At 40.4% G+C, this 19,072-nt stretch overlaps 1 protein-coding gene across 1 annotated transcript in view; it reads right to left on the minus strand.

Moving 5' to 3' along the window:
• cdh11 (cadherin 11, type 2, OB-cadherin (osteoblast)) overlaps positions 1-18,838 on the minus strand; it is an 88,619-nt gene extending 69,781 nt beyond the window's left edge. The window contains exon 1 of the mRNA XM_039621854.1: positions 18,362-18,838. The gene's annotated coding sequence lies outside the window, so the exon portion shown is untranslated. The remainder of the gene's footprint in view (positions 1-18,361) is intronic.
• Positions 18,839-19,072: the final 234 nt, after the last annotated feature.

The following is a 19,072-nucleotide window of genomic DNA, read 5'->3' on the forward strand; positions in this document are numbered from 1 at the left end:
GCAGTAGTGTTATGTAAATGAGTGACATCTCTCACACACCAAGCTCTTTCCTACTTTACAGCTTTGTCTTTAATAGCAATCCTTCACTAATATGAATTGGTAGGAAGTCTTAACCAACCACTGTTTCCATAACGATAGCCCGCCTCCTGCAAGACCACCCACACTCTCCTGTTACTACTGACATAATACATTTCAGTGTCCAGTAAGTTCCAGCTCTTTGGCCAGGTGAACTCAAAGGTTTTTGTTTTTCTAAAGTTTAGTTACATTCTAATTTCTCTGCGTTTTGTTGTACTGCTATTGTGAAATCTGGAGGAGCATCGATTATATTGTTCTTATTGTATAGCAGCCAAGGTTACCAATAGGTCAGTCATGCACAAACCTTCATTGTTTCTTTAAGGCGTGTTGAAAAGGCAAATGATCTGCTGAGAGCAAAAATCTAATTTGGTGACATTAGAGTTGGCATTTTAAAACTTCTCATAAAGGCTTTCCCTGACTCTATTCGTCAGTTTGAAGTTTGCCTCTGTATTGCTGAAATCTTGAGGATTCTGGACTTGTTCACATCCGAGTGGTGGTGCACATGATGCACTTTGCACACCAGTGACTGAATGAAGATGAGGACAGTGCTCCGTTATCTTTAAGGTATTAGTTAAGGTCTAAAAGTATTATTTTTTTCTTACTATATTGTATGTGCTTCAAATCGGTTCCATCTATCATTTATTAAAAGCAAATGCCACTTCTTTCACCGCACTGTGTATGGTTATATTTTGAGTCTAAAAGTAGGTAAGTGGAGAGGTAAGATTTCAAGAAATCAAGAGACTGTATGAAATATGAGAAACAGTGGTGGTGAATAAACCCAGACTTTGCTTAGCATGTCCAACCAATCAGGAATGCCAAAAATAGCTTGACCGTTATCCAAAACCACACACACGCTCATGCAAGTTGAAGAACTGGAGGCCCCAGCCATGGAAAACTCATCAAATTAGAGTATGAGAGGGCCAAAAAACACGTCTGCAGGAAAGAAAAAAGAAAAGGAAAGAAAAAAAAGTCAAAATGGCATCCCCTCAAAGCTCAAAGCAGGTAGTAGGAGTGTGTGATTGCTGTCAGGCTTGGTTTGCCTCAACAGAGCTGTTGGTAACTTGGAAACTTGGAACACACACACCACACTCAGATGCCCAGTGATCAAGCAATGCCTGCACTTTGTTCCCTTTTTGCATCATTCTATTCTTTGTCTCTTCTCTTTTCCATTTCTGTAGTCCACCATTTCCTTCCTCATTTTATGTATTTTTGTTTCTCTCTCCTCCTCTTCCCCTTACGTATATTTCTTCCATTCCTGTTCCAAAATTATATGGAAAATTCTGATTAGTAGCTATTAAAAAAGCCATATATAATTTTGAGTAGATGCGGTTTAAGTCCAATCTTTCTTTAGCTTCACGGATGTGGAAATAACCTTTCCAGTCACATCTCCAGTCATTCATTTCATTCGTCACTCATTCTTGTTGGTTGAAAACCCGCCTCATCAAGAACTAATAAAGCGTTTCAGGCCCGTCTTTTCCCACCTGTATTTGCCCTAATATGCTCTTATCTTGCAGCTAAAAGCTTTTCTACTTCACTGAGTTGCTCTCATTTCCCTCCTGTGGCTCTGACTCACTACACTTCTCAGTACTCAATGCTGCTGATGTTTGTAATCTATGAATTTTACAATATTTTGTTATTGCTGTGAGTGTCAGTTCTGTGTAAAACACACACTCTGGACAAGATTTTTTGTTTTTTTCCCAGAGCATTCTCAAAGATTGTGTAGTTCCTCCGATGAATAGAAAAGCTTTGATATTAGATCTTTCACACAATGTAACACTTTCATTTAAAGACAGCTGAGTTTAAGGTGAGATAATGGAGCAGAGTTAAAATACATAATTAAAATTATGTATTGACATATTGCGATTAAAATTATGTGTGTTTAGGCCATGCCAGTGACCTGAATTACACACCTCAGTATATCTAAGTCATGCTTCTGTCTGTCTGCCTCTCCTCCTGCTGTGTGTATGTGTCTTTCCTTTCTCTATTAGTGTCTGTGCCTTCAGGCTTCCATCTTTTATTGTTCTGGACAAATAAAGAGATTAGGTCACACAGAAAAGAGGCCTACAAAAATCACTCCCTCACACATGGACACACGCACGAGCACGTACACACACAATCAGATGGTTCTTCGGATGAAAGGGACATTGTGGTAGCATAGCTACAAATCCCAGCAGCCCTCAGCACTCAACAGCTAACACACACTTACACACAAACACACACCCCCACACACAATTCTTATCGGACAAAACGTTCCTTGTCTTAAAGCCTGACCCGTCTAAACACACAACACTCACACATACACATACACATGCACACAGCTTCATAGAGGTGGATTACCCTCATTTACAAATGTATGGCTTTGTGACTGACCCGTTAGCAAAACTAGAGGGAGCAGTACCCAATGAATTATTCAGCGCATCCTTAAGGGTTAAAACAGGCGGAAAATATGCTTGTTAAGATGTCAAGGACCAGGGAGAATACACTTTTGAAGAAGGGTAAAAAAAAGGGTAGAAATTTTCAAAAACTAAGAAATGTTTTGGTTTTTATCAAAGATAGTTTTTTGGTTTTAAGATTTACAACAGATGGACAAGGTTTCAAAGTGAAAGCAACAAACGATGAGTATTTTGTCCTTCAAAAGTTAGAACAATATGCTAAATGAATTATTCAGTGCTTCCGTAAGAGTGAAAACAGGTGGAAAAATATCACTTGTCAAGTTTTTGAATTCAAGATAATTAAATATATAATTTACTAAAGGACAAAATGAATGACGAAAAGAACACATAATGCCAACTCTCAAGGGTTATTAAAAATCTAAACAACAACAACAACCAAAAACAGGAAAATTAAGACCAGAGAGCATTAAATTGTTTAAAATGTTTCAACGTTATTATAAAAAGAGGGTATTTCTATGAGATTGTGATGAGTACTATTTTTTAAATGTCAGGGAAGGAAAATACAGCCTGTGCGTCACCTCCAAGCAGACACATGAATGAAATGATGAAATGACACATCTCTTCCATAAAGACAAACGATCAAAAATTCTTCCGATGATTACATGACTCGGTGGCCTTGGAGACTAAGGTAAATCAATCAAAAAAAATAAATAAATTCTCTACCAAAACCCCTTCCCTCCCCATCTCTCCCCCACTCCTCCCCTCCATCTGTCCTTCTCCCTATTTCTGTCCCTTCTTTCCATCCATCTCTCGTCCCATCTAGCATCTCTTTTGTCTCCTAGCCAGCCCTCTCCTTTCTTAAAGCTTTGATCTCTCTTTCTGTATCCATCCAGGCGTATATGAGTGAGTATGGCAGGCTTGCTCGGTGTGCCTCTATGTGCATGGCTGCTTTAGACTAACAACCCCCCCACCTAATATACTTCTGTCTCTCTCTCACACACACACACACACACACAAACATTCAAAAGGCCGTAGAACTTTTTGAGAGTCACACCAGATGTTCCGAGCTCCATATTCATGCAACAACATCCTCTTCTTCTTGTTTTCCTTCCATGTTTCCTTTATCTCGTTTTCTCGTTTCCCCTTCCCCCTTTCTCACTCATCTGGCCTTTTATTCATTTGTTTTCTTTTATAGAACCTCCTCTAACCCCTCTCCTAGTCTTGCAGTTTTCCTTTCCCATCCTTGTATTCATGGTTATTGCTTTTAAAAGCCTCCTCTTCACTCCATTTTCTTCATGTTTGTTCCATTTGTGTTTTTGTTATCATTGTATCTCTGGCATACTCCACTCTTACCCCTCTTTTGCTCCCCCGTCTTCAATTTGTTTGGTTGTTTGTAAACCATCTTCTCATCCTTCCCTTTATTCTGTCTCTCTTCCCCTTCCCTATCCATCTCCTCTTCAGTTTCTCTCCTCTTCCGCCCCATCCCTTTTCTATCAATGCAGCCCTATAGTCTAACTCTACAGTCCATTCACTTTTCGCTCAATCAGCTGAAATTTTAAAAAGGAACAGCAGCGTTTTACTAGTGAAAGCATACCCATTCACAATTATTTCATTATATTCTGGATCTGACAGATGTGCAAAAAGAAAAAAAAAGTTTTTATTAACATCGTCATCCTTCCTTTTCCACTCCTCTTCATGTCTCGTCCTTTATGCTAGTCTATCATTATTTTCTTGATTCTTTGGTCTCTCTTGACTTAATTGACTGAACAGGCTTTAGACTGCATAGATGCATCCTTCACATCATTCCCAAACCTTGCTTGAATATCATGGCATGTTTTTTTTATTAACCATCTGCATCTCCATTTCCTCCCTTTTCTCATTTCCTCTCATTTTTTGCATCATTTCTTGCCCCCCCACCCCTTCCCCCATATTCCCGTCACATCCTCCACCTCCTCTCTCTCTGCCTGTCATTCTTTCTCTGAGGTCTATTGATTCTCTGCTGGGGCCTTTTCCCCTGTCTTTCAGCTGTCAGAAGGAGATGGGATCTTCTGATGTCCCCAGCCATGATAAACAAATTCTGTGTCTCCTGCAAACCTCTTTGGAATACAGAGCACACACCCACAAATAGGTGAAATCAAAACAGATGGGACACAGAGAGTGATGATCAGAAAAGATGGAAAACGGGAGGCGGTACTGATTTGCACACCTATTCTTTTCTCTTTTTTTGCATCTCTTGGGGTTTTGAGTGGAGACTAAGCTTTATTGTGGCGCATGTCTTTGTTTATCTCTCTGGATATTCTCTGCATTAGCCCCTTTCATTTCCACAACAATCGTTTTTGCAGTTTTCTTTCGTGGATCCATCTTTTTGTTTCATATATACATTTATCTGTACTACAGCAATCATTTCCAGTGTTTTATCCCAGTGATTTCATGAGTAACAATATCTTACGCTGTCTCCGAGTTTCTTTAATTTTCTGCATTGTAAATCAGTTCAAAAAATGAACACTAGTGTTCCAGAGTTATGTTTCCTTCCCAACACTATATCCATCCTTTTTCAGTCCACCAATGCTTCCAATCTTTATTATCCCTCTCACTTTTCTTTCTCCACCTTTTTATACCTCCATCCTACCACATTTGCTGCTTAGTTTATCCACGCACCCAGCATCTCTCACCGTCAGCCTCCATGCATGTGTCTGTCCCACCTTCTCCCACACCCTCCTTCTCCCCATTCATCCAAGTATTGATTTAGCTGTCCATGATACGCCATAGTGATTGACAGCTACTAATTGGCTTAATCCCACCCCCAGGGGTTTGTGGCTCTTTAGCTGATCTGGATACAGCTGTCCTATTGTCCAACATCTGACACCGTGACCCCGATGAACCAGTGAGGGGGGATAAGAAGGAATATTTTCATTGGAATAACATATTCTTGGATCATTCTCAAATCAAATGAAAGAGTATTGTTGTAGTGCCTTGGTACTTTCTGACTCAGTAATTTAAAAAGATTCAGTGTGTAGTAATTGGGTGACATTACCTGTATTCCACAGTGTGCACAGAGAGGTAGACATGACAGAATAAACAGACCTCTGTGCACTAACAGCAGGCTTTTGCCAAGTGGTTTGACAGATGAATTCCTGGCTCAAAGGTGAACACTTCTTTCACTGCAATACATGTGCATCAGCAAGCATGTGCCCAGTCGGGAGTGTCCTTGAGCGAGACGCTGAGTCTCTTAGGTTGAAGTGGAAAAGCGAAGGAGAGGGAGGGAGATGGTCACCCCAACAGACGAAAAAAGCAGCCCTAAGCAGCCCCAGATTAGCTTTGCACTATTGAGGAGGCAAGGGGCAGAACATAAGGTCTTAGTGGATATCACTAAGCCTTTAAAGACCACCCTTCAGCCTTGGATGTACTCCTCCCATCGTATTTATCCAGTAACTGACACACACTGTTTACATTCAAATTAGCCCATGGAGACCTTACAGGCTGAAAACTTTGCCTCAAAGGCAGGTCATGATCTGTTCACCTAGAAGTCATTAGTGAGTTTAGATCTTTGAAGCCGTTTTTATTCATAATGATAATGTGGGAAGATGGATTTATTTTCAAAGATGCATGTGCATCATTAAACTCGTAAAGGCCTCGAGATAGCCACAATCTTCATTAATATTTAATAGCCAGTTATTCTCTCATGTCAGCTGCTCAGTGTCAGGTGTGCTTAACATTGAATAAAATTGGAAATTAGAAAAATTTCTAATTTCTAGAACAAGTTCTAGAACAATAAGCCTGAGTATATTTTGCAGTATAGTTCGCTTCCTGATCGACTTGGCCTTAAGGCTTCATTTGAACATGACATCAATCAGTCATACCATATTAGTAGAGTCTAGTTGCTTGGCTTGAACATATATACCATTTACACCCGTATTTTTCAAATGATGACTTAATTTGGAATCGACTCTATAAAGATGAACAAGTAGACAGAAACTGAGGGTGGAGGTAAGCCGTAGAAATTGATCAGCAGTGTTGCAGACCATTACATCTACCATGCATGTGTAATGACCCTTATTACCCCTCTGATTCATATATCCCACCCATTACCCACAAACCACTTGACTCTGTGACAGACTGGAAGACACAAGGGTCATTGTGCCAAAACATCCTCCCCTGCTAAAAGATCCCCTCTTTTCTCTGCCTCTATTCTCATCTCCCTCCCCGGTTTCTGTTTTCCAGACCAACACATGGACAAGCTGAATACTTGATAGTAACCCCCAGCCCTTTTTTGTTTTTCGTTCCCACATGGTTGGTGAAGCCAAGTCCCCTCCCTTATTTCTTCAGGTTAACACAGAGAGCCCTTTGTTGTTCTGAACTGAACAACAGCTCAGAACAACATACCTCCATAAGCCTACACTGTTGGTTCTCAAAGTTCCCTCAAGGCAAAGACACCCATACGTATCACAGCAATCTGGACGACTCCTCAAGAGTTGTCCCTTTTCCAAAATTTCCCCCAAACTGATGTTTATTGGTTTATTTGATCTTTTTGAAATTTATACTGATGGCCAAACATTTGTAGAGATGCAAAGAGATAAAGTAAGACATGCATTTGCATAGAACATAACAAATTCAAGGCTAAAAGAAGATTAAATCAATGAGAGGTAAAATTTGAGGGGGTAGGGACTAATACGTGTATACTTCTGCCTACTCCTTTTCAAACAAAAGAATGGAATTATATTTTGTAATGATTGTGAATGCAGATGTTTGAAATAAAAATGAACTGAACTGAAATAACTGTATAAATTCTGTGGACACAACTTAAGCAATTCATTCTTATTCATTCTACATTATATTTGAAATTCCATTGTATCCTTGAGGATTGTAAAACCCCTTTATGAAGCTCAAAAAGTGTCTTAAGTACCTGAACTTGCTAAAGTAAATTGTTTTGAATGAAGGTGTTAAAGTTACTCCACCTGAAATATGAAAAAAAGCGAGTGAAAATGGAAATCCTAATAAATAAGAAGGTTATTTTTCACTTCAAAATGTCACAGCAATTGATATACTTCTTTTCATCTTGAGAATGAAACCAGATGACATTCAGCTCTTATTGCGCTAAAAAGTGCTTAAAGATTGGTGCATCGTCTGGTTGAGTAAAATATAAACATGCTCAGTGAATAAAACATCAGTAGTATTTCCTTATATACAAAGGTCAAAACATCTGTCTATACATTGAGTGATCTATACCGCTGTATGCCTGCCCACAAGCACAAGCACACACACACACGCGCACTCCATTTGTTATTACAGAATATTTGCAGGGACTTTTATGCAGACTACATCCACTTTGACTCCTAATCCACACAGTATCCTTCACCACTCAACCTAATGCTACATTACTTCAACAATCTCAGAAGACTTTGTTCAAAGCTTCAACCTTGTCTGGATTTTTTAAATCTTTCTGTGCTTTTGGAGTCATCTGGTTCCTGTAAAGATAAGAGTAAAGCGAGATGCTTGCTTAGACTTACACCCACACTGAGCCTCGCATACAGGTTTGAGCACTGAGCGACCTTGCACCTTCAGATGACATGGGCTCATGCAGACAGACTGCCTGAAATGACTTTTATTTGTTGCTGATGGTGATGCTCAGGTGCAAGGGCATGGGCACACGAACGTGCAGAGGGTGTGTGACCTTGTGTGGTCAGCTTTAGCAATAATATCTGAAAAAATACTCACATGCATGGACACATTGGACTAACGCATGCACACGCACACACATGCATGGTGACCTTGTTTGTTCAACCTTGCCACTAGAATCTAAACAATGTTGATGACATTTGCTTTCATGATATCACAATACAAATAAACATGGCTGTGACAAATGTGATGTCATTCCACATAAACACTGAAAACGCAATAGTTGATAATGGCCCCAAGGAACTGCTACTTCACTGGATTTAAAAATAACCTCAACTGGGTGTAGTGGTAATGACGACCACTGCCATTTTGAAAGTCCATTTAAAAATACAAGGAATATTAAACATCTAATAACAAATGTTAAATATTTAGAAGTGTAAATATTGGGTTAAGTGTAAAAATCTGCAACCTGCCCAAACAATCTGTCATAGTGTATTATTCTAGAGTGACACATTAATCCTACTTTATTGTCAGCACCGCTTTGCCTAATGTTAAAGTTAAGAGAAATTAAACATTCACTTATATTCTCTTCATGTTTTAAAGAACCCATAGAACCTTGTTTTCATTATCCTCCTATGCAATACTTTTCAAACATGGATTAGTGGAAGTGTGAAGAAAAAGTGTCAGTGACTGAATAGAAGAGGATCTGCCTCATATCAGTCCTTGTACCTTTCCCTATATATAGCTATGGCCTTCTATAGCGCAATAACAATTAGTCAGTCCTAGAAGAGGCAATACATTTTCCTCACCGCTTCTCTTTTCACTGAAAAGGTCAATGCAGTCACAGCACAACTAAACAGAAAGTATAAGAGAGACTTAACGAAAGTGAGAGGATGAGGAATGTAAACTATTTAGATGAGGGGAGACAGGTAAAAGAAGAGAGGAATAAAAATAAAAACTTACAAGGAGACATGACAGGAAAAAAAAAAATGATGTTGCTCTATAAAACTGACCCATGGTCAGGGATTAAGGCACGGAGCGGGGAGGGAATATACTGAAGTCAAACCAGTCGAATGGAAAAAAGTGAAATTAATAGTGTCCAATGAAGAAGCTGCAGTCATATTCAATCATATTACACTATTATACGTGTCACGGTCAATGAAGCATGGCTAGGGAAAGGGAGACGAAAAAGGAGAGAAAGTATAGCAAAGGGGTGGAAGACATTAAGAAAGAAGGAGAGGGACAGAAAAAAATGAGTAAAAATGCAAAGAAGGAATGCAGGGTTTTAGCCAAAAGTAATGACACAGAGAAAGAAAGGCAAATAAAACAAAATAATGAAATAGAAGCAAAACAGAAAGTGACAGAGGGAGGAAAATGAAGAGAGGTTATTATGCTAAAGAGGTCAAGCTTGCAGTAATGCTCTGTCTTGTAGAAAAGAAAACAGGGTTTTTCTCTGTGGGCTTAGTACAACAATATGTGTCAGCATCACATGTACACTGTTATCTCTTTTTTCCCCCCATGTCTCTCTATGTGCGTGTCAGTGAGCCATCATCTGGCGTGACACCATCAAACCAAAGCTGGTAAAATGTAGATTTTACTTAGTTAATCTAATCTCATGGATTCTTCTGTGGCACCGGTGTGAGTGGATGTGCACAGAAAACAGACACACCTTCGCCTCTCAGATCGCAGTATCTCTGCAAGGATTCCAAAGAAATTCAGGGTTTTGCGAGATTGGCTCATTTAGTGAACTCACAAATTATGCAGCTAGGAAAAAAGCATCATTCATGCATTCTAATATGGTGCATAATTTAGCAATCATGTTAAATTACACAGAAAGCTGCTATATGTTGTATATAAGTGAGAAAAAACTCTATGTAATACATTTCTCCATGCCGGGTTTATTTTTGGAAATTTTTCAGAGTAACTTGTGTTCATTTGAAGCACAGTGGGAATAAATACAGGTGGGGGTGAGGGGGCTGAGGTATACTGAAGGGGAGAGGAGCAGAATGAAACGTGGAGGACAGGAGAAGAGAGATAAGTAAAGAGGGAAAGGAAGGGGAGAAAGACGAGGACTGAGGAAAGAAGGAATGAGAGGACAAGAGAGGATGAGACAGAACTGGATGAGAAGCTGTAGATAAGTCTCAGTGTGATCAAAGCATTACTTTGACATCAAATGCAGGCCTTGCCAGCATGCTGACTGGTTAATGCAAGAAACACTTTGAAATATTAGAATATGTGTGGCTAAGAAGCTTCTCCTCATATTTGTCCACTTCATAGGGATTTACACATTGAGATTAATGCGTTATAAAGTGATAAACATTTTAACTACCTATGGTCAGATCTAATTGTCTTGTAGCTGTCCAACCGTTAACAGTTACATGCATTCTGATTGTCTTCATCTAATGACTTTAATGTGCCTTAAAGACAGGTAAATCGTGGTTTAAAATCCCATTACCGAACACCCACATCATTCACATCACAATACAAGCAAAACAATTCCGCCATAAATAGCCCCATATGCCAGCAGACAGGACAAAGAGCCAATTTGTTGCATGAAAAACTGGTTTCCATTACCGTGTTTGTTTAAACTGTTTTAAAATAATTCAACCTTGAAAGCAATTTTACTGATAAATAAGCCAAATATGAAGGCATACAATGTGACATAAATAAAAAGATAAGAAATAAGTGAATGTATGCAACAGGATTATTACGCTACTTATGTTCACAGAGCTTGTTTAGGCAAATAGGTGCCAGAGCCCTTCCTCTCACGATGACATAAGACTGCAAACTTAACTACTTTTTTGTGTATACCGCCTTCGAGCTACATCTTCGGAAAGCTCATTATCCCGCATGTGAATTGTGTCATCCAGTTTCATTTCTCACGTTCATATTTTCTTAAACAGTAGAAAAACAACAGAAATATATGCAGGGAGGGACAAATGATGAATGTTCTTGGCCAGATGGAGGTCACAGTAACATGGTTTTTAGACTGCGGAGCTACTGAAATGCCACTTTTTAGTTAAACTATTTATCAGTCTGATCTGCATGTCTCTTCAACCCCCCCTCTAATGCAGAGTCCTCTATCTAACCCTGCTTATAATCAGATAAGCTATATGCAACATTTGCTTTTCTGGCCAGCCACTGACACTTTGTGTGTTTGTGTGTACGTTCAGCTTCTGGTTTCAACATCACTTGCTGTGTCTTTGTTAGCACGTGCCCTGCAAAATAAATAATTTGCCACAATTTAAACCTTATTTGAACTGATTTGTCAGCCACTAATGTGCACAAAAGAATGCACATATTCTCACATATATAAAGTATGATGCAAACAAGCTGCAAACAGAAACGCTTGGACACACACACTGTACCTTGAAACCATAGCTAACTGTCCATAAAGTTCACCTTTATAAATGTGTTCCATCAGCAAAATTAACTTGCTACAATTAACATAACCATGTTAATTATGGTAATCAACAGCACACCCACTGCAGGCACATGCTCAAACCTGTCTGCGCGTGTGTGTGTTTGACAAGTTTAGTGGAGATAAATGATAGAGGGAGTGAGAAAATGATGGCAGTGACAAAGAAAGAAAGATGGGGAATGAGATTGATAGCTTGAGTTTGACAGGTGATTTAAAATAAAATAAAGTTTAAAAGTCAATTAACTGTTTAAGTTATTTGTTAAACAAAAATACCTAAAAGTAATTTTAGACACTGCTTTAGGCTATGGAAGTTTTTTCTATGACTTGTTGCATGTAGTATCACAACATATTAATTGATGACAAGTGTAGTAACTTACAAAACATAATCAGTTTGGGGGAAAAAGGTGGACAAGCCCACTATGAATGACTTTATGACAATACTTAACGGCTATCTTACTGAGGATATTCTTAGACATAGATTTAATGCGTTCTCTTATACTAACATAAACATAAACCCTAAAGTCTTAAGTATCAAACATGCTTTTCAACAACTATCACAATGTGGTAACAACCCAAAAGGTCCTCTGCTTTCCAAAATGTCCTCATGCCAATGCTCCAAAACTCAAGCTGGTGCTCACTATGATAGCTGGACAAGTACACACACACACACACACACACACACACACACACACACACACACAGAGAGAGTTAATTATTATCCTGAATAATGAGAAGCAAATGACTCATTAAATCTCTCCTTGACCCGCACGCAGAAACTAGCCACTGTTCCTCTCATTCTTTCTTTCTCACTGACTCTACTGTACCTCATACAAAACTTGTCAAACCAGGCGCCTTTTCAGCTGTGAATTATTAATTGGCATTAAAGAAAGAGCCCAAATTTCTCTTTGACCCCAATCCCGAGTACTTTTGTACCAGAGCGACTGCAAAATGTAAAGAAAATCTCCTGAAATTCATAATTGAGATGAACTTTGTTCTCGACCTTCATCCCATATTTCCTTTCTTTCTCGCTCCCTCACTCTTTTTCAGTGTCTGTGCCTGTGACATGCTGTCTACCAAAGCAGAAATATAGTTACATTTGGCTGTTTAAAAAAATAACAAACGTGGTTTTCTTTCTCTCATGTGATTGGTGTCCACGAGACAGCAGAGCACCTGACTGGACCCAAGGACTGTCACAGAAAACAAATTACACTTATTTTTCAGCCCCACTCTGTCACACTTGTGCATACACCTACATCTATACAATCTATCTAAAGCATACATACACACAAAACCATTTAAAAAAATCACATTTGCAATCAATTAGATTTCACAAATGCATATTCTGGATGAAAAGTTCAGGTGCTTATACATATGCCCATACAAGGTGCTCGGATCAATATAACTCGCAGTTTCGAATAATCAATTTCCATTGCAATACAATCAATATCAGTGTCAACCCTGTATTCTGATCATCAATAGCAAAATCCATGAAATCACTCATTAATCCTGAATTAACATTGATCCAGACTCCACTGTTTTTGAAATTACACTGCAGCCTCATCGCCTAGCAGTAAATCCACGCAGCATTTTCTGCCAATGCTCAGCTCTTTTATGCAGGAGTGAGAAGGTCGACCATGCCGAGGATCACTATTCAGCTAACAAAGCTTTAATACTGGAAACCAACACAGCTGCAGCATGTGGTTTTAGGTGCACAGGATGCGAGGGCAATCAAAAGTGAACACCTAATTGATGCTGTAGTCCCTCTGTGCTGCCACATGTTTTTGTTTATTTGCTCTAACTGGTGTCCTTGTTGTTTTGTGGTATTACTTGTGGTGCAGTTTCCCATCTCTGAGTACTTGCATGCATCCCATCCAGCTTTATTCTGCGCTGCCTAAATTACTTCAATGTGACTTTGCTTATCAAATAATGAGAGCATGGGACACACTCATGAATCAGGCTGCTTGTTAGTTTGTTTCTGGTCAACAAAATTGAAAACATTTTCCAATTTAGTGATTTTTCACTTGATATTTAAGTTATTCGCTTTCTTTTCCTTTTTAGGGATACAGAGAACGGAATCAAAACACAGTATGCGCTATGTTGAAGGAAGGGAAACGGGCCAAAAGGTAGAGAGTAGTCAGACTAAAGTGCATGAACTGGAACGGGTGCACTGTAATTTAAAGTCGCTGGCATGTAGACCAATTGAGGAGTAATTGAAACCACATGAGCTCAAGAAAGAAAAAAAACATACAAACGCCATGCTTAAGGCCAAAGAAACTAAACCCAGTATGTTATGCTGCAAGGGAACTATGTCAACACCACTAAGCCACCTGTGTTGTCTCACTCTTCCCCACGTGCACCAATACCCAGGAAATCATCAAATGCAGACAAATTAACTTGCTTCTCCCCCCCCCCCAGAGAACAGGTATGGGGATTAGAGGTCAAAGACACTAATTACTGACTCTGCCATTTAGTCCGGTTGAGATGAAAGATTAGAGTTATAATCCCATTCCACTGCCATAGGAAATTATATATCAGCCTAACATCTATCTGGCCTCACATTCTGCTGTTTTAAATAGATGAAGATCGATCTAAGGGAAAGAGAGAAAAAAGGCTGACGTTTAACCAGTTGCGTGTGCTGACTCTCCTTTCTATCGAGCCCATGGAGCAAGAGGCTGGAAGAAAACAAAATAAAAAAAAGTCCAGAAGCAAAAGGTAGAACTCAATTCTCCACCTATGTTCCCCCGCCCCGTTCTCACTGGGAGGTAACGTGAATGTGAAGGTAAGAGAAACCAGTCACAGTGGACAGGCTTATCCAGCGCGTGTCCACGTGCATGTGGGTCTGTCTGTTAGGGGCGTTCATATTGAATCCTGTATCCCTGGGGAGCCTAACTACCTCTCCATCTCTCTGACTGGCCCCCTGAGAGAGACAGACAGAGCAGGAGAAAGGAGAGAGATTGGAAAAAGAATTAGAAATAAAGAGCAGAAAGAAGGAAAAGGAGCAGTGGAGCCAATACTGCAGCAAAGCCCAATAGCTCCCTCTGTCGTCACCTAGAAATGGTCCAGTAGCTCTTCCATTTATTTTCCCCTTTGCTGTCTTCTTTTTGAGTCCCTTTCTTTATCTGCAGGATCACAACTTTATTCTATCTTTTAAGCCTCTCTTTCACTATTTAAAAAAACTACTTTACGATCACATAACTTACGAGGATCAGCAGTTGGTGCCTAATTAAAAATAAATATAATGATTACAGTGTAATAAATTAATCCCTCTATTTTGTTTCCTCCCTAGGGTGCTACATCAGCACTGCTTGGAGGCAGATGCCTTTAAACTCAATCCAGAAAGCAAGGTTGTTTTCTTTTCTTTCTCTTTTTAAGATTGAGTCTTACTCATTTCATGAATGTGGAAAGATCAACATAATTAGTCCCATCAAATCTTTAAAAATCACTCAAAGCTGATCAAAATTAATACTTATAAGTAAAAAGCACCAGTTAAGCAAATTTTAGATTGTCTGATTTTTCTGCATTTTCCATTAATTTAAAGAACATTTTCAAATGCTGTTTCTTTTTCCTTCTATTGTGAAACCCTGAAGAACGTCAAATAACATCAACAGGAATTATTGCTAAACACTTGGACTGAGTCTATAGATACATAATAGGTAAACATGGTGTCTAATGTGCATAGTGTCTAAGGGAAGTCATGAGAAAGTTCCCACAGATTGAATTCCGAGTTAGAGAGTTTGAACTTAACCTAAATATTTTCTGGCCTTCTCATGTCCTATCACACATTGCAGAAGGAATGCTAAAGCTCGTTAAGCTTAATTCTATCTTTACTAACTATAACTAGCACAGCTATGATGCACAGTATTTCTAGTGCCAGGTTCTGAAACCACTTCAGTAAAAACCAACAAATCTGACGACATTTCTGTGTCAGTTTCTGTGCAATTTCTTGGCTGAACATCAGGGAAAAATCTGATACCTCTCCCACCCCGCTTTCATCTGTCATCCAAGCCAGGTTTCTGTATGCTGCTCACCCTAAATAGCACAAAGATGTACTGGTACAAGGGAATTATGTGTGTCTGCCCTGCTTTTAAGGTATACAATCACTTCTGCAGACATAAAACCACATTTTTGCGGGAACTGTTCATTCCTGCAATGGCTAAGTGAAGACAGGCAGTTTCTACTTGCAGGTCTCATTTCAGCTCATACGGCAGTAACTCTCAAAAAGGAATGAGACTGACTACTCTACTGATAGAAGTCACGCTGCCCTCCTCTCTTCTCCACCACCTCCTCCTTGTCTTCACATCCTGATAGGAGTCATGCTCTTTTCTGCTCAGCTGCTGCTCCTCCGACTGTCTGCCCCGTTGTTTCTCTCTGCCCTGCACCTCATCTCCTCTGCAGACCACATCCCCTCATTTCCTTTCCTGCACCTCTTTTTTTGCCTCTTGATCCTTTCCTCTCTTTTACTCTGCCCACACTGTATTATTTTTTGAGTGAAATATTGGGAGCTTGAAGAATTAATTGGTGAATTAAGAAAACATGCAAAAGCACAAGTTGAGTGATACTGTTGTGCTACTTACAAAAACCCTTTGTGGAGCCAGAGAGCGACAGCTGTGATGTTGAGCTGTGTCATTAAGTGAACATAAGAAGCAGCAATTCAAAACCACAAAATTAGGGACCTTTTTTGTGTGTAATGTGTCTTTTAAGTAGCCAGTGAGCCACAGTGTCTCAGAACTAAATATAAAAAAGGGGGAATTCTGCTGTTCTTCACTGCAGTGACTGGTCTGTAGGCTAATTGGCAAACAATAAATAAACAGGGAAACGCTCTCTGAAAAGTAACCACATAATAAGGAAGTGTGGGGGGAACCACAACAGCACAGTTACAACACTTGTAAGAAGGGAATTAAAAAAATGAAGAAAAAAAATTGCCTGTGGAAAATATAACACAATAAGTCCCAAACCCTTTCCCCCCTTATTTACTAAACTGCAGTTAGAGCATCTATTGGATCCATTTCTCTGCATCTTTCCTGCTCCATTGTAGACTGCAGACTTTTTTTAAGGCAACACAAGAAAACATCTCTGCAAACCAGCCAAGCCTGGCTGCTAGGAGAACCCCCTGTCGAATAAATACAACAGCAGCAAATGATTTTCTCAATGGCTCCCACAAGACTGAAGCGCACAGAGAGAGTCGGGGAGATTGCAGTGCAGAGAAATGAAGAGAGAGGAAGGGGGAGCGAGAGAAGGGTGAGTTGGAGATAGGTGAGTGGGTGGGGGTTGAAATGCAAAGGGGAGAGCAAAGGTACGGGAGAGAGGGGAGACATTTTATACAGCAACAGTGTGGGAGACAGAAGGGGGAGAGGGAGAGAGAGATTATTGCCTGCTTGAGAGCAGCAATCTTGAGTTGTGCCATGAATACCAAAGATACAGCCCTGGAGTTAACGCCCCCCCTCTCTCTCTCGCTCTCTTTGCTCCCCCATTGAAAACGCAGCGGAATTGCAGATGCCCAAAACTACACACCGATATCTCTTTTACTCTCTGCTGAAAGCGGCTGAGCAGCAGCCCAGTTCCAAATCCATCTGTAATTATTCATATCAGACCAGCATGCGCACAGACCCAACCAGTACGGACAAATCTACTCTACTGAGCAGATTTCACTGGATGTCTATGCAACAATTTACAAAATGATCTAATGTGGCCCAACAGGGATGCTAAGCCAAACGCACGGACCTAATTGAGTGCAGAATGAGCCTGAATGAGCCTACGGGCAAGTGATCTGTATGCATTTTTTATGCAGTTTCACCGGCGCTGGCGCACACCAAAAGGGCAAGAACGCCGCTCCGCTTCAAGTATTCAAACGGACTGAATACTAAGCTGCGTGGAGTCTTCAGGGATTCACATTTCAAAATCTCAATTAGCTCCCAAATCAGTAATGACCCCCCCAAAAACCAGGAAGCGAGAAAGAATGAACGAAGGGAAAGAGGCAAAAAAGGGGAAAATATTGGGGATTGAGAATTTAAAATATGTCGTTTTGATTTTACAGGAGGAGGATAAGTTGGGGAAAACGCTTTCTGGAAGAAACAGGAAGAAATATGTTAAATAAATGCAGATTAACTGTAACACTAACAAATATTTCTTTCCTGGAGTGACGGGACGCAGTGAATTCATCTGTTTACCGAATTATGTGACCGTAACCCCCCTCCCCCTCACACATCCAGACTCTGTTGATGGTGATCCAAAGAAAAGTTCTGCGTCGCCGTTACGCGGAGCCGCCGGGAGACACGGAGACAGCGAAAGGGAGCTTACTCCTAGATTAGCTACTATAGGCTACGTGGGCAGACTCACAAATACGCAAACGCAGTTGGATGCACTCGCACACCAGATAAGTGAAAATATGCAGAAACACTGCAAGAGAAACTTTAGTGAATCCACGCTCTGTTATTCGAAAACCACACAGATCCAACCGTCATCCAGTGGCCCGGAGGACCGAATAAAGTCTGCACTGTTACTGGCAGCAGCACAACAAATAAAACCAAGTGCTGTCTTTAATGCGCAAAGGATCTTTGGGTTTTGTGAGATTTTCCATAGTTAATCAAATACAATCAAGTCCGATATCATCTCCGAGTAATCTTTCTATAATGTATAAGAAGTGTTTGTGCGACAGCTTGGTTTAGTCCAGAGTCTAACCAGAATCTCCCCAGCATCCCGGGAACCTAAACATTTAACTTCGCTGGCTCTCCTGTGTTTTGCGCTCAGGAAAGCCTCTGCAGAAGAGATGCGCGGATAGTGAGAAGAGAGACATACGATGGAACTGTGTTGATGTAACTACGGCAAAATCCCAGTCCTTAAACTCCAGTGGTCTTACCTTGGAAGTGAGACTCCGTGCGCAGCTCGTTCACCCAAGTGTCCTCAATACATACAAGCCAGTAGAGATCAGCCACTTGACTTAAGTAGTATTGCTTCTTTTACCAAATGTCCAACACATCCTCTGATTAAAAGCCCAGTTTTTCTATGTTTACGTGCGCTTGGAGATGAGAGGGTAGAAATCAAAGCCGAGCCAAGTGGGTTTCCCGCTGGAGCTCAGTGGCAAAAAATAAAAAAATAAAAAAACAACCAGCCAAGCGAATTTAAAGATAAACTGAAAAGACAGGACAAAAATGAAAGAGCAGTCATGCGTCTTGATGAGGTTCCGAGACTGAAGTGATGGAGAGCAGTGGAGGGGATGGTGAGGAGGTGGGTGTTGGAAGAGAAAAAGAGAGGAAATCACCGTAGCATCCCTCCCTCCTTCGGGTAACAAATCCGGTACCGTCAGCGCCGTTTATCCGTCCTCCCTCCTGGAGCATCGGAAGCGATGTGAGGGAAACTGAACGGCGCGCAGCAGCAGCAGCGAGAGAAGAGAGAGAGGGAGGGAGAGAGAGAGAGAGAGGTGTCGCTACCGTTGGAGGGCGTAGGAAACTGGTAATCCTCTCTCTCCTCATACTTTCTCCTGTATCGGTAGTAATTTTGTTATTCGTCGGAATGAAATAAGTGGCACCTCAAATGACAAACTCAAGTGGGGCAAACCTCTCAAAACACA

Source organism: Oreochromis aureus, linkage group 13, assembly GCF_013358895.1.
Source record: "Oreochromis aureus strain Israel breed Guangdong linkage group 13, ZZ_aureus, whole genome shotgun sequence".
Taxonomy (NCBI): domain Eukaryota; kingdom Metazoa; phylum Chordata; class Actinopteri; order Cichliformes; family Cichlidae; genus Oreochromis; species Oreochromis aureus.